The sequence below is a fragment of the Schistocerca serialis genome, chromosome 3 (assembly GCF_023864345.2).
Source record: "Schistocerca serialis cubense isolate TAMUIC-IGC-003099 chromosome 3, iqSchSeri2.2, whole genome shotgun sequence".
Classification (NCBI taxonomy): Eukaryota; Metazoa; Arthropoda; class Insecta; order Orthoptera; family Acrididae; genus Schistocerca; species Schistocerca serialis.
The window spans coordinates 533,963,379-533,979,755 of NC_064640.1; the positions used below are offsets into that span (position 1 = coordinate 533,963,379).

At 41.0% G+C, this 16,377-nt stretch overlaps 1 pseudogene; it reads right to left on the reverse strand.

Moving 5' to 3' along the window:
- Window positions 1–8,895: 8,895 nt before the first annotated feature.
- LOC126472357 (5S ribosomal RNA) lies at window positions 8,896–9,012 on the reverse strand (annotated as a pseudogene).
- Between the last annotated feature and the right edge of the window lie 7,365 nt (window positions 9,013–16,377).

The following is a 16,377-nucleotide window of genomic DNA, read 5'->3' on the forward strand; positions in this document are numbered from 1 at the left end:
CGTATCAATGAAGTTGAATGTCGTGGTAGGTGGTGTTATACTACCGTTTCTGGATTTATTTTCAGCCTGTGACCACGATGTATTTCAATAAAACATCCGATTAGTATATATGTACTGCTCATATTGAACAATAAAATGTGATAGAGTGTGCAGGTTGACCATTATTTAAGTATCCATATGACGTACTGTAAATTAATTTTTCTTTTGTTGGCAACTGATTATCGAAGACGAAGTTAAAAAATGCTATGATGTACCCATATGTTAAATAAAATACGAGTACTTGTTATCGGTCCATGATAAAGAACTGCGTCAAATACGCCTCGCAAATTTCGATGCATGTTGCTTTCATATGCGTTTAATTACAGGATGTACGGAAATGGACAAGCCGTGTTTCACGCAAACCATGCCTTATTCTAGTTGGAGGTTGGGCGATATTAATTTTTACTCGACTACATAAGAACCTATCCTCTCTGACTGAATCCCTGTAGAGGGTCGAGTCATCAGTCAACATTACAGAGGTAATTCGGGAGGCGGTTTTTATCTTTAGAGAAGATTATCTTCAGAATGTTCGAACTTAAGACGCGTTCTATATTTCTGATGTAGAATGGCAGCGCATCTGTCGTAGAGCAATTACTGTAAATTTGTTATTAAAAGTTGTCAGTTGTCAGGCGATACTACATGCATTTATGCCATCGAAGATGCTCACCCAGTACAAGCTAAACGAAACGCGGAATATGAATCTACATAAATGCTGGTACTTGACAAGGCATTACAATAGTTACACAGAAACACATTTTTCCCTGCGTATAATTCATAAAATGTAGCGCTGCCCACAATATCTACACTATTGAGCTAAACTATTTTCAACGACTGCACCCCTCCCCCCCCCCCCCCCCCCGGCGAATGCTGACTGGTGGTGTTAGGGTCCCCTGACACTTTTTACAAGCGGAGATGAGACGAATGAAGTATCATTGTTGCGACGACACTGACCGGAAATGGTAAAACCACTGCTATAAGCGACATTGAGAAGAGGCGGTTTTTATGCCTAGGCACGTGGCAATTAGCATCTTGGAAAGGAAGGAGCTGTTCATGTCCCACTGTTGTGAGGATCTACGGAAGGTGGTTGAAGGACAGTGGAACCTCGAGCACGAGGCAAGTCATTGTACATCCACGACTCATCACGCAACATGGAGTTTGGAGGCTTCCCCGCCCTTTAAAGCAGATCTGACGACAGAGTACAATGCTGGTGCAGGCACAGGTCTTCCCTTGCACATAAGTCAGTGCACATTGTTGAACACGGAGCTTTTCAGCAGCGGCAAGCCACACAACTTTTGCATAACATTTAAGAGAAATGGACCACAAACCAACTGCGTGAGAGAAAGACACGAAAATAGTTAAAATAAATAATGAAAGACACTTGCTGACCTTACAAGAAAATTATCATATATACAAAACAAAGGAAAAAAAGGAGCTACTACTTGACAAAGTGGATGTAACTAAACACATTGCTTACACTAACTGCTTATACATTGTTGTCAATGGAGAGACGTCTACAGACGTTAAAGTAACCTCTGGCGTGCCACAGGGGAGTGTTATGGGACCATTGCTTTTCACAATATATACAAATGACCTAGTAGATAGTGCTGGAAGTCCCATGCGGCTTTTCGCGGATGATGCTGTAGTATACAGAGAAGTTGCAGCATTAGAAAATTGTAGCGAAATGCAGGAAGATCTGCAGCGGATAGGCACTTGGTGCAGGGAGTGGCAACTGACCCTTAACATAGACAAATGTAATGTATTGCGAATACATAGAAAGAAGGATCCTTTATTGTATGAGTATATGATAGCGGAACAAACACTGGTAGCAGTAACTTCTGTAAAATATCTGGGAGTATGCGTGCCGAACGATTTGAAGTGGAATGATCATACAAAATTAATTGTTGGTAAGGCAGGTACCAGGTTGACATTCATTGGGAGAGTCCTTAAAAAATGTAGTCCATCAACAAAGGAGGTGGCTTACAAAACACTCGTTCGACCTATACTTGAGTATTGTTCATCAGTGTGGGATCCGTACCAGATCGGGTTGACGGAGGAGATAGAGAAGATCCAAAGAAGAGCGGCGCGTTTCGTCACAGGGTTATTTGGTAACCGTGATAGCGTTACGGAGATGTTTAACAAACTCAATTGGCAGACTCTGCAAGAGAGGCGCTCTGCATCGCGGTGTAGCTTGCTCGCCAGGTTTCGAGAGGGTGCGTTTCTGGATGAGGTATCGAATATATTGCTTCCCCCTACTTATACCTCCCAAGGAGATCACAAATGTAAAATTAGAGGGATTCGAGCGCGCACGGAGGCTTTCAGACAGTCGTTCTTCCTGCGAACCATACGCGACTGGAACAGGAAAGGGAGGTAATGACAGTGGCACATAAAGTGCCCTCCGCCACACACCGTTGGGTGGCTTGCGGAGAATAAATATAGATGTAGATGTAGATGTAGGAATGGTCAGTGTTCGCCGGCCGAAGTGGCCGAGCGGTTCTAGGCACTTCACTCTGGAACCGCGCGACCGCTACGGTCGCAGGTTCGAATCCTGCCCCGGATATGGCTGTGTGTGATGTCCTTAGGCTAGTTAGGTTTAAGTAGTTCTAAGTTCTAGGGGACTGATGACCTCAGATGTTAAGTCCCATAGTGCTCAGAGCCATTTGAACCATTTTGGTCAGTGTTCAGGGACGTGACAGGAACGACCATTTGAAGCAGAAGACAGCTTGTGTAAAATAGATTATTATTTATTTTCTGTATTATTCACTGCATGAAGAAGTTTACATATGGATTCATATACAACAAGCAGTAAACATAACAACCTGCGTTCTACAAACTATCAATGGAAAATTACGTATTTTTAACATATTCATCTCTAAACATGAACGTCAAAATCACATTACACGTGTTGCATGATTCATAATAAGTGTTAGAATCTCCCAGTGTAAATTTCAGTGCTTTCGTGCACCCTTGGAAGATCATCTTGCATTGTTTGTCTGAGTGCTTCTAGACGTTCCCTAATGTGGGCAGCTACGTCGCACTACTTCACTTACAACACACGACAGACAACTGCGCATTAAGCAGGCTAGTTTAATGCCAGAAAGATATCCTGAGCAAAGGGGCTGAGAGCAGTGAAGTAGACTGGACTACAACAAAACGTCAAAGAGGTTGGGTGAGTAAGACACATCCATGCGCACCAGTAGCCCAGAAACAAATCTACAGTAAATGATTTCTATCTTGAAAACTATTCAGACTAGGGCATATGAGGAGCAACCAATCAAAACGTATATTGTCCACCTGTGGACAAAATTGAGTTTCATGTAGTTTCGAGTGGTATTTTATGTACTCTGCATGATACACCAATCAGATGCGTCTATCTGTATATTGTAACACCGGAAAAGTATCTTGAAAACGAGCGGTTAAGAAAATCAAATGGCTATAAGCGCTATGGGACTTAACATCGGAGGCCAGCAGTCCCCTAGACTTACAACTAATTAAACCTTAACTAACCTAAAGACATCCTGCTGACCGAGGCAGGATTCGAACCTGCAACCGTAGCAGCAGCGCGGTTCCAGACTGAAGCACATAGAACCGCTCGGCCACAGCGGCCGGCTAAAACGAATGTATATTGTCTACATGACTGAATGAATCAGAACGTATAATGTGCACCATTTTCGTTTCAGTTTGCTTTTGTTTCATCTGCTTTGGCAGTACTGTCGATGTTAACTTTTGTCAATGCTTGCGGCTCTTCAAAGCTTTGTTGCCTTTTGGTATTGTTTGACATCGTTTTAGCAAAATCGTTACTGTTAGCATTGCACAGCAGCAGTATTCTGTTGTGTTTTGTGTCCAACGGATTTAGAAGAGGAAACTGTGACTATGGGGAAGGAGCGTAAAGATCGTGAAACAAGAAAAAGAATGAAGAAAGCAGGTAAATCTGTTTATACCTTCTTATTACAAAAATAGAATTTGTTTCCATAACATTCATCGTAAATAATGCCACAAGAAATAGCACTTTCTTATTCTCTTTGTCCTAGATATCGTGATAAAGATCCTTATTTAATGAATTTTGATCCTCTCTGCCAACATAGAGAAGGTCGTTTTAATTGCTGCTCTACCCCAGTAAAACTTCTACGTAGAACCAAAAGCAATGTGTTTTCTACACGGAATGAAAAACACGATGATGAAAAAATATCGTATCATCTGGACGTAAGCAGTCCAAAACGTCGGCGCATCTGCGGAGAAAGTGCCAAAGTAAAAACCAATATCTGTCACAGTGAAATATCAAGTAATTTGAGGATTTAATACAGATTCGCACTATTTTTCATTTCTTCTTAGTGAAGTATATGCTTCTACCGATACTAAACAGGAGATGATCCAACAGACTCTGAAACACTTGCAGTTAATGTTCCAACGTGCAGATCTAAACAAAGAACATCATTATTTCACAAAGTTAAGTAGGTAACTATCGCATGCTAACATGGGTTTTTGTAAACTACACGTGATATAAGAGGGTGAGAAAATTCCAGTACGTGCTGCATTTTTCAGAAACTCTTTGTTATTGGACAAACAAGATTAAAAACCATTGCGAAAGGAATTGCATCTGGGAGAGGACTAACAGATAAAAGAGGCTGTGATCATAAGATCGCAAAGTATGAAACTAAAAGAAAGCATGTGGTAGAATTCTTATCAAAATTAAAAGCCTCTGTAAGTCATTACAATAGGAACAAAAGCCAAAGACTGTATCTGTCGTGTGAATTAAATATACACAATATTTTAAAATTATACAAGTCAGCAGCAACTGATCTCAAAGTTAAAAGAATATTCTTCATCAGAATTTTCAACTTCAGTTTCAATTTGGGTTTTGCGTCCCCTGCTGATGATGGACGCAGTTAATATCTTAGTATGCGGCATGAAATTCAAAGTGCTGTAGATACAAATCACAAAAAGTTAATGACTGAACTTCATGCTCATAGGCTGAAATCTCGAGCTTTTCATAAATTAATGAAGCAGTCGACACATCGAAGTAATACCTTTGCATTTTACTTGCAGTAAGTCCAGCCTCTGCCAAAACTGATTATTGAAGAGGCATATTATGCCCGACAAATTGCATTTTCTAGCTTATGTGTAACAAATATAGAAACCACACACCCTGTTTTCTATGTATGGAATGAAGCTCAAGCTGGAAGTGGGCCACAAGAAATTGTATCAGCCATCACAGATTTTCTTTCTAAAACATCCTTTGACCAGACTACAATATCTCTCAGACTCTTTGGTGATGGGTGTGGTGGCCAGAATAAAAATCGACATCTGATTCATGCTATTGCATTCTGGCTACTGATAAGTTCTCCATTTTTATATAAGTGATATGTATTTATATTTTCCAGATCGAAGACATTCTTTTCTACCTGCAGACAGGGTCTTTGGACGAGTTGAGAGAATAATGCGTCAAATTCCAGTTATTTTGAATACAGAGAAGTATGTACAGATCTACAACGAAGTTGGGGAAACATGGGTAACTGGAAAAGACTGGGAGCTTAAGAACTTTGATGAACTCTCAAAGGAATGGAAAAAGATGGATGGTATCAGTGGAGTAAAAATAATAATTTTGAAAAGTCAAAACTGAACCATGTCGGTAATCAGGATATAAAATTTAAAACAGAAATTCATTATTACTTCGATGGCCCTTCTAAATTATTCACAACATTGGCAAAACGTGGACATAAGATGTTCTCTGCTACTGAAAGACCTATACTAGCTTTGTCAGGTATGATAAAGTTAAAGAAAAGGGATGATGTGAAGAAAGTGCTCACTTTAAGGTTCGGCACAAAACTGAAAGATGAAGAACAACTAAATTTTTTTCCCAGACTGCAGCAACTACACTTCAGAAGATAACGAATGTGATTCTTTACAAGAAGAACCAGCAACGAACAAAATTTAATCAAACTGCCTGTAACAAATTATTCTATTGAACAGTTTTTTATGTAATTTAAGGCTTTGTAGTGATATTTCAAGTAAATATTAATATTACATTGTTATAAGTTCTGTAATTAATGTTAAGCAATTGAAAATTACTGTAAGTTAATAATTATTTTCAGGTATTAAGGTTCGTAAATTAATGAAGATTTAATAGTGAAAACCCATCAAAATATGTAATATCCTAGGTGACTGATCAAAATGTGTATTTTCCAAAACATAAATTGATTTTAGAGCCAACCTAATCAAATTTTGTTCTGTTGCAAAGTGGGATCAAATTCAGTATCTCAACTCGGAATTAACTGTGAAAACAGCATTGTGTTTCATAGAATAGTTTAGGATATATCAGTTTTTCGCTTTTCCTGATTATTTGCTGCTCACATGCCCATGTGAAGTTTCTACTTCAAATGAGCGTTCGTGCCATGTCCCTTAAGACTGAACATTCCTGCTGGGACACTCTGTGTAGCAGACAAATATCCCAATAGATAATCACAAATCTCATTACTCTCCTAAGTAGGGGCTATAAAAAAATATGGACACACACACAAACCAACTTATATCAACACACATAATTTGAGAAAAAAAAAGTGAAAATAAAATCTGAGAAAGCTAGCAACACTGCCAAAAACAGATGACACCCAAGACAAAGAAACGGCAACTGACATGTTACAAAACCACGGTGACTATACAAAGAAAGGAGGCTTTCAACCACTTTGCCATATGAGGAATAGATACATGGTTTTCAGATAGGGTTCAAATGGTTCAAATGACTCTGAGCACTATGGGACTTAACTTCTGAGTTCATCAGTCCCCTTTTTCAGATAAAGAATTAGACATTTTACCATAAGCAGTTTTCCATTTTATTATAAAAAAGTTCCTTGGGCTCTTTTTAAATCTATAACAAAATGTGTGACAGTGACGAAAACCGAGTAATTAAAACAGTAAGGAACATAGAAGTTACATGTGGCATGCAAAAGGGGTTTTTATTGTAAACTACTGCAGCTTTTATTTAGCTGCCACGAAAAATTTTCACCACAAGAAATATGGATTCAGTAATGTGACGACACAGAAAGTATTTAGGGCGATCTTTAGGGCATGCATGGTCTTTGTTCTTGTTCTATGGTCTTCGGTCTTTTGCTGGACAGTGTTGATTGTGCTTTTGCCGAGAGGGCTGTGTGGCTAAGCAGTTGAATGGGGGCATATACTAAAACTTTTCGTTGGATTTGGAATGATTTTGTATGCGCGAGTTAAGTACTTCGACTTTTCACTGGACTTAGATAATTTGAGTGTGTTTTTGGTGATTGATTCAGCATGGTTTTACAAACTTAAGTGTTGTCTGTGGGACTTGAGGCAGCTGTGAACTGTAATTATTAGCTGTAGCTGATATTTATACTCGCATATAATGGAAGTATTTCATTTTTGCAGCGGTTAGTAAAAATAATGAACTTTAGCGTTGAACGGCTACTATTTAAGAAGGGTGTATGGCAGGGCTGCTCACACCTGTCTTGGTCAATGGATACATTCAGTCGGCAATAGCTTACGTTAAGGAGAAACTAGCAGCCATAGGAGGAATTATAATTCATGGTAATAAACAGACGTGCTGAGATTTGCTGAAGATCTCTCAGGTTAAGTGAAGATGCAGAAAAATCAGAAGCGATGCTAGCACAGTTGGAAACCAGCCTCATCTCTTCCAATGATACGAAAATTAATAAAAATTTAAAAAAATCTTATTGCTGAACAGACAAAAGATCGTTTCGCAATGCTCACTTAACAGTGAGGACACACACAAGGGTGGAGGACACAGAGCGACAAAGGACATGCACTAAAACTTGTATCAAATGATAAAACCCACCCTCACGAATAAAACGTAAAACTAAAGCTACTGTTGAGGCATTGTCGCCCAACACCGAAGGTAGGGTGCTAGGAAAGTTAAAAGTCCGCCGCAGAGCGGCTAATAAAAGTGGGCAGACGTAGGGAGTAAAGCTACATCAAACGGAAGATCGAGGAAGGACACTGCAAGCCGAATCCACGGGGCAAAAGCTACTTTCGATAAAAGATGAAACCTTTGCACTTCTACCAGCATAGAAAAACATCTAAGAAAAGGCCTCATAAAGACATTTGTTTCGAGTGTGCCTGCCATATGGAAGTGAAACACGGACACTCGGAGGAGTTAAAAACACAAAACAAGTCTTCGAGATGTGGTGCTATTACAGAAAGCTCAAGATTTCCTGGATAGACATGATATCAGTTTTCGTCATTATCATTAATCCGACGGTGTTTACCTAGTCATTTCACTTATTTATACGTATTATTTGCTGCCTTATCTACTTACTAAAAAGGGTATGAGGATCAGTTCTGTATTAAATGCATGGGCCTTAAAGCGACGCTGTATGACCGACCCCTATGCTATCTTAATGAATGAGGGCAACAAATTAGGTCGTGCACTACCCACGCCGATATTGACTAATAAAAGCACCGGTGCGCTCGTAGGTACTGGCTAGACCAGTAATGGTGGTGCTGCATGAGTCGAGAAGGCCGAAATTGTGAGCAATTGTTTAAATGTGAAAACAATTTTCCATCATTCAGAGAAACTCTCGCAAATTAACCATTTCACTCCTGCTATTTAGCCTTCGGATGTATACAAAAGTTTCTCGCACACTTTATACACTAAAAAAACTAAACTCCTCCCAAACAGGTCATGAAGGCCCAACGGTACGAACCGGTCACCGTGTCATCCTCAGCCTACAGGGGTCACTGGATGCGGATATGGAGGGGCAAGTGGTCAGCACACTGCTCTCCCGGCCGAATGTCAGTTTCCGAGACCGGATCCGCTACTTCTTAATCAAGTAGCTCCTCAGTTTGCCTCACAAGAGCTGAATGCACCCCGCTTGCCAACAGCGCTCGGCAGACCGGATGGTCACCCATGCAGTGCTAGCCCAGCCCGACAGCGCTTAACTTCGGTGATCGGACGGGAACCAATGTTACCACTGCGGCAAGGCCATTGGCGCTTTATACACTACTGGCCATTAACATTGCTACACCAAGAAGAAATGCAGATGATAAACTGGCATTTATTGGACAAATATATTATACTAGAACTGACATGTGATTACATTTTCACGCAAGTTGGGTGCATAGATCCCGAGAAATCAGTACCCATAACAACCACCTATGGCCATAACAATGGCCCTGTTACTCATGGGCATTGAGACAAACAGAGCTTGGATGGCGAGTACAGGTACAGCTGCCCATGCAGCTTCAACACGATACCACAGTTCATCAAGAGTAGTGACTGGCGTATTGTTACGAGCCAGTTGCTCGGCCACCATTGGCCAGACGTTTTCAGTTGGTGAGGGTGAAAGGGTACAGTATCACCCGACAATGAAAATAGGTACAACATACTTCATTATTTTTGTCAGAACAACACATTTTTTTTTTGTAAAACTAACTCAGTTTCAATTAATACAGCGAAGCCAGATACCAGTGTGGGAAAGAATGACAATTTATTTATTTAATTGATCACATGTGCACTCCCACAAAATAAATCCCTACATCCAGTTTGGTGAGATCTGTGAAATGAATGAATGTATGGTCGTCTGATAACCGCAGATAGTGAATGTGAATATATGATCATCTTTGAGACGATCCTTTGGCCACCTTTGGTGGGACCAAAGAGATGAAATTTACCTGAGCTTTGAGCGCCTGAAATGTGGCTGACCAATACGGTAGCAAGGTGCTCCCCCACTTCGACAGAGGTGCGAGAGGACCTGAAGAACGGCCATGTTTCAGCACTCTGCCGCTGGATCTTGTGCTGTTAAGACCTGTCTTAGTTGTGCTCCGTAAAGACAAAAGAGTGGAGACATGGTATGCATGTGGAATATTTAAGAGTAGTTTGAAATAATAATTTCTCTATTTCAGGAACTTTTGTGGGGAGAATTAAATGTCAGGCAGGTAATATTAATGGGATCGTAGTAATCTTCGGAAGTGACCAACGGTCACAATGAAACCACTGTAGCAATAAGTTGAAATACTTCCGTGTGCTTAAGTTAAGCTGAATTACTAGCGTGTGTACAATAAGTTGAAATATTTAAGAAATAGCGTGTGTACCATAAGTTGAAATATTTAAGAAATGGTGTGTGCAGGACTTGAAATTAGAGACGAGTACTTCCACGTGGTGAGTACTGTGTGAGTCTCAATCTGTGTATGAGACAAAGGATAAAGTGAAGTACTCGTCCATGGTATCAATTGAGGACTCGCATGTGTGATGAATATGTTCTTAATATTACTTTGCATGATACGATTCTGTGTGACGCTAGATTCAAACTCTGACAGAGAAGCAAGGTGAGTCGGCCGTCTATCCAGCAACGCCACTTGGCTTGCATTGCACAGGAAGACGTGCATATATCTCCAGAGTTCACAGTAGGAAAGTAGAATTACGAAGTGGGGCAGTGTCATGTGAAACTGGGATAAATATTAATTGAAGTGGGAAAGCTGAAAGTGATAATGTTGTGACTATTCCCTGTCTTGTATTTCATGTTGCAGTGTGGTGTATGTCATGTAATTTAAGCATGTGTGGTTTGCATGGGAGAGTAGCAAGGTAGTTTCAGAAGTAGTGGGTATGCATGTTCCTTTTGTACCGCTCGGTCTGGAGGAAAGTTTCGTGATGATGGTTGTGAGAGTCGAAGTGTGAGATATAGCAAGAGATCCACCATCCTATCCAGAAAGTGCACTGTAGCGTTAAATAATTACGAGACCATAAGGTAGAGAATCATCAATGTTAAGCCATGCCCACTGGGCGGAATTTCTCATGTGTTATTGTTGTAGGTTATAGAATTTGTGGGTTTAGGTTATAGAATTTATCGGAATAAATAAGATAGTGAAAAGAAAAAGATTGGTGGCCTTTTCCTTCGAATTGTATGTTGTCATGATATCCAGAATTTATAATGTGTGTCTATGGAAATAAGGGCCAAGTCTCCCTCTCCGAAATTGTGAAGTGTTGCAGAAATAGTTAAGAGTCACTTTTATTGTTGCAGGAGCTTTCGTGATGTCTCAGCTTGTCTGCATGGAACTTCTTGTCCTAACAGGACTTGTTCACAAAAATACCCCAGAATAACACCGAATGCATTCTTCCTGATGGTCCTGACAAGGCACCCTGTCCATCAAATTTTACCCTTCTAGGAAATCGCAACAGCATGTTTTAAACAAACATCTCTGTAACGATAAACATTCACACCACTATTTAGAGGCTCCTATGATTCAGCACAAAGGATATCTTCTGAAGGAATGGAGCGTTTTGATTAGCTCCTACTGCATTTACTTTCCAAATTACTCATGCTGCCAGTATGGATGTACTGTCCACCTTTGTTTCTGCAGACGAAACTTTCAGTGGCAAAACTGGTTTGTACAGATCGCCATATTGCACTAACAGTTGAACTCTGTGAAAAGGGTCTATAGATCGTCAAGTACAGAAAGACACTTTCTCAATTACACTGCTCTGCCGCTGACGACAGCATCTTGAGTATTTCAGCATGAAACCGATCTCCAACCTGGCTATATATCACCACATACCGTTTCGATGTAGTAAACACACCAGACTCTGGGATTACAAGAATATATGTATAGTCAAATGGTTTACCAGAATATCATACAATTTTCGAGATACTTCTCGAAATCAAGCACATCGCAATATTGCTTGTACAGTATAATTCCGAAGGTATAGACTGTGAATTATTTCTCTAGAAACCTGAAACTTAAGTGAGGTGCGAGCCGGAGTGGCCAAGCGCTTCTAGATGCTACAGTCTGGAACCGCCCGACCGCTGCAGTCGCAGGTTCGAATCCTGCCTCTGGCATGGATGTGTGTGATGTCCTTAGGTTAGTTAGGTTTAAGTAGTTCTAAGTTCTAGGGGACTGATGACCTAATAAGTTAAGTCCCATAGTGCTCAGAGCCATTTGAACCATTAAGCGAGGTGACACCTGACGTAAACCACTGAGTAACTAGAAACTTATATCGACTACGAAGACCTTTGTGTGAAAACTTGAAAAAAATTATAAGAAGCTGTTATTTTTACTTGCGAATAGCGATGTCGGTGATACATCAGATTCCAAATCATCCGTATAATTTCCAAAGTCAACTAAGGTGTTTTTCATGTCTAGAAAACCATCTATCTTTCACCTGCTAGTTACAAACAACATGCACCACAATCGATGTTTTCTCAACCAAATAAAGATGGGAAATGTGCAGTAGCCATCAGCCAGACCATACACGTGGGAGGGAATAATGCTTCAGTGCAAACACATGTCCATACTGAAACTCCTCAAATTTCCACGGGGAACACACGCGATCACAGATGCTGTCCAACTCATACTGAGTATTAGTTTGCTATTCAGCCACCTAGAGGATGACATGGTTAGGTCAGCTACATTCCTGTACCCCAAAAGGACAGCTCCTGCTGTTAGCTTGAAACGTGAAATATTCCACACCACTTGCAATCGCTGCCAAGCGCCATGCACTCCAGACAGAATCATCCTAGGAAACCTGACACATATATATTTGATCACTACACTTACAATTATATATTACAATTGCGGTCTCAATTGGATGACCTTCGACTGTGAGTGAAGTATCGGAAATACCCCCGCCGATAGCTGTGGCTCTAGAAATAGAAATATCTGTACCATTCTTATGACTCGACATACTTTTCGAAGTAAAAAAAAAATCTTCCATTCCCTTTGCTGTCGCAGTAATCTACGTCAAATCCATACCTCCATTATGATTGGACTTAGTAATTTTATATTCACATGTCAACACACACATACACACACACACACACACACACACACACACACACACACACACATATCATGAGGTTGTGGTTAGCTTAGGACACGAGTTTAAATTTAGGATTTCATAATGCATCTCCTGCCGCAGTTCAGTCATTGATCACTTAAAATCAGCTGTTGACAGGTAATCTCACATTTCCAATATACCTAGTGGTGGCCACTTCCAACATTAATCTGTGTTACATATTAACAGCATTTGTGAAATGACTTGCTGTGTTTGTGTGTTACCTATAACTGAGAGGCAGCCAGCAGCTGATTTGGCAACACCATAGTGCCAAGTGAAAGATGGAAATGTCATGTGGCTACGGCCTCCCGTCAGGTAGACTGGTCGCATGGTGCAAGTCTTTCGAGTTGACACCACTTCGGTGACTTGCGTGTCGATGAGGATGAAATGATGATGTTATGAACAACACAACACCCACTTCCTGAGTGGAGAAAATCTCCAACCCAGAAGGGAATTGAACCCTGGCCGTTAGGCATGACAGTCCGTCGTGGTGACCACTCAGCTACCAGAGACGGAAAAATGGAATATGTGAAGTATCAAGTAATTTTAAATGGTCTATAGATGTGTAACTGTTAGCTTATCCTGCTGAATACTGCACCCTTGCCTTCATTGTTATAGTAGCAAATACAGTGAATATGTGATGAATGAATGAAGACTGTAAAGTTAGTTTTCTTATTTGACTGGGGATGTTTGAACAAAGTTAGCACACTGCAAATCTTCTTGGTGCTGTTTTTTAGTAGTTGTGAGTGTGAATGCTCATTTTCTGTGCTGTAGCAGGGCTACACAAAGTCCCTTAGGGTCTGAAGTTTGCTGTCCATATCGTGATGTGCTTGAGTAATTTAGTATGTCAATACACAACATAACATTGTAGATGACTGCTTTTTGCTAATTTTATTCTGAAATGCTTACCACTGTACCTCACAGTGCCTCTGTTACCGACTGATGTTAATTTCCAATGCTGTGAAAGCAAAGTTAGTATTAATTTCATGTCGTTTGTTGTCATGACATGTAACAGTAGGCCTGGGTTTAAACCTGGACTCTCGTTGTAAAAACACTTTTACTACTGTTATTGGTCGTTCTCATTGATTTCTCATGTTCTTGTAGCTTTCGTGACACATGCATAGACACAGACATGCAGAAAACTGAGGAAGTGCACTGTAGAGTATGTGGGTGTAGGTGACTGGATGCAATCGAGTACAGTGCCATACACGCCGATCGACCAGAAAAATAGTGCATTTACACTAGGTGTTGGCCGCTGTACCACATTTACAAGCAATTTTAGAACACGGAACGAGATGTGATATCATGATTGCATGGATAGAAGTGACATAAAATCGGTAAACTTGCAAAAATGACGGAAAACGCGTATAAATCGAGGGAAAAGACACCGAAATGCAGGTAAATTGGGGAAGTACTTGCTTGTCTACAGGTTGGTGCAAAAGAATTCTTGTACTTGGGAACGAGTATGCAACAGCAAGAGGAAAACGATAAAATGGTTCAAATGGCTCTGAGCACTATGGGACTCAACTTCTGAGGTCATTAGTCCCTTAGAACCTAGAACTAGTTAAACCTAACTAACCTAAGGACATCACACACATCCATGCCCGAGACAGGATTCGAACCTGCGACCGTAGCGGTCTCGCGGTTCCAGACTGCAGCACCTAGAACTGCACAGCCACATCGGCCGGCAAGGAAAACGATAAAATGTAGACGTGGAAGCATCAGGAAACAGGGAAAGAGTAATTTTTTCCATTGAGGCAGCATTCTACTGTATGTCTATTGTAATAATGATACACATGAGTTGACTGCTGTCTTTGATACTTTTCTGGAAGAACACAGAACAATCAGACTCTAAATTTACTTACATCTGCGTTAAAGGATGACAGAGATTGGATGGAATGATTGGTTGAGACACAGTACTAACAAGGTACGATTTAATGGTAGACTGATGATGCATTCCAGAGACAAAGGAAAATGTTGCTGCAGATCATTTGAGTATTGGGGCAAGGCAATTGCGGCCCCACTTTACATTGTTGCCAGATGAATTCAAGATGGCGGCGACAACGTCATCCAAGATGGTGGGGTGTAGACTTGGCAACAGTGCATGAGTTCATCCAAGATGGTGGCTGTGGCATCATCCAATATGGTTGATTTTTGAGGGAAGTTTGAATTTTTGTGGGAAGAAGGTGAATTGGGCTACCTCCACTAACCTAACCCCCCTCCTCACCCCCACAAAATGGCAGGAAGTATAAATTCCAACAGGATAATGCATTACACCTCTACTAATCTAAGAAAAATCTCAGGAAGATGGGTCACTTGGCCTACCTACACTAACATAAGTCACCCAACCGCCACCTCTTCCTAGGAACTGGCATCAAGTTTGAATTTTAGATAGGTCAATTTGCGAGTCTCTACTAACCTCAATCACCCAACAGCCATGTCCTCCTAGGGATTCATGGAAAAAGGACTCAACCAGTGCTGGACATAAGTCTTTATTTTGCATGCAACTGTCTTTATTTAAACAATTTCATGCAGCACAGCCATCCAGTCTGTTCACTAAGAGATCTGAACTCCAACTGACTTAGTACACAGTGCTAACACCAGAGGCCAGAGGGCGCTCTCATCTGTGATGTAATCCGAGAAGGAGGGAAACAGTGTGTTTGCCACGAGGCCCGGACTCAAACTGACCTAGTACACAAACGCCACCATCAAAAGGCGCTGTCGTCCAAGATGGCGGCCATGATGTAAGGTGATAACAGAAGTATCATTAGACCTGTGACGTTACAGACACACTGATAGGGTTCCCACCCTAAATCCAAGATGGCGGCGGTGGGAAATTAAAAAAGTGCAATGACATACTTCCAGGGGGAAAATTCAAACTTTGTCAGATTTTCGCAAGTGCCACGCCCACCTGGACTTGGAAGGAAATAGTTAAAGTCTCCACAAAGATCCTCAACCGACTGCCAGGGAAGTTCAAATTCCAACAGGATAATGCATCACACCTCTACTAATCTAAGAAAATCGAGGGAAAATATGTCACTTGCTCGACACCCACTAACCTAAGTCATCCAACTGTCATCTTTTTCTAGGAACTGGCCCAGTGTTTGAATTTTGGTGGTAAAGAAAGGTTAATTCGAGCGTCTCTACTAAGCTAAGAAAATGCCGTGAAAGGAAGGACACTTGTGCTACCTCCACTAACCTAACTCATCTGACCGCAACCTCATCCTAGGAACTGGCGCCAACTTTGAAGTTTGGCGGGTTGATAGGTCAATTGGGGTACCTCTGCTACCTTAAGAAAGAAAGGACACTTGGACTACCTCCACTAACCTAAGTCACCAGACCACCACCTCCTCCTAGGGATTTGTGGGAGAAGAACTCAGCCTGCACTGGGCTGGTGGAAAGAGGAAGGTGTGTATTTTATTTATTTTGGAACACTTTAGTTAGGGATAGAGTATATTTATTACACTAATACAAAACAAAAGCTCTGACATGCTTGGGGTCACGTCACACAGCCTACAGACATGTGA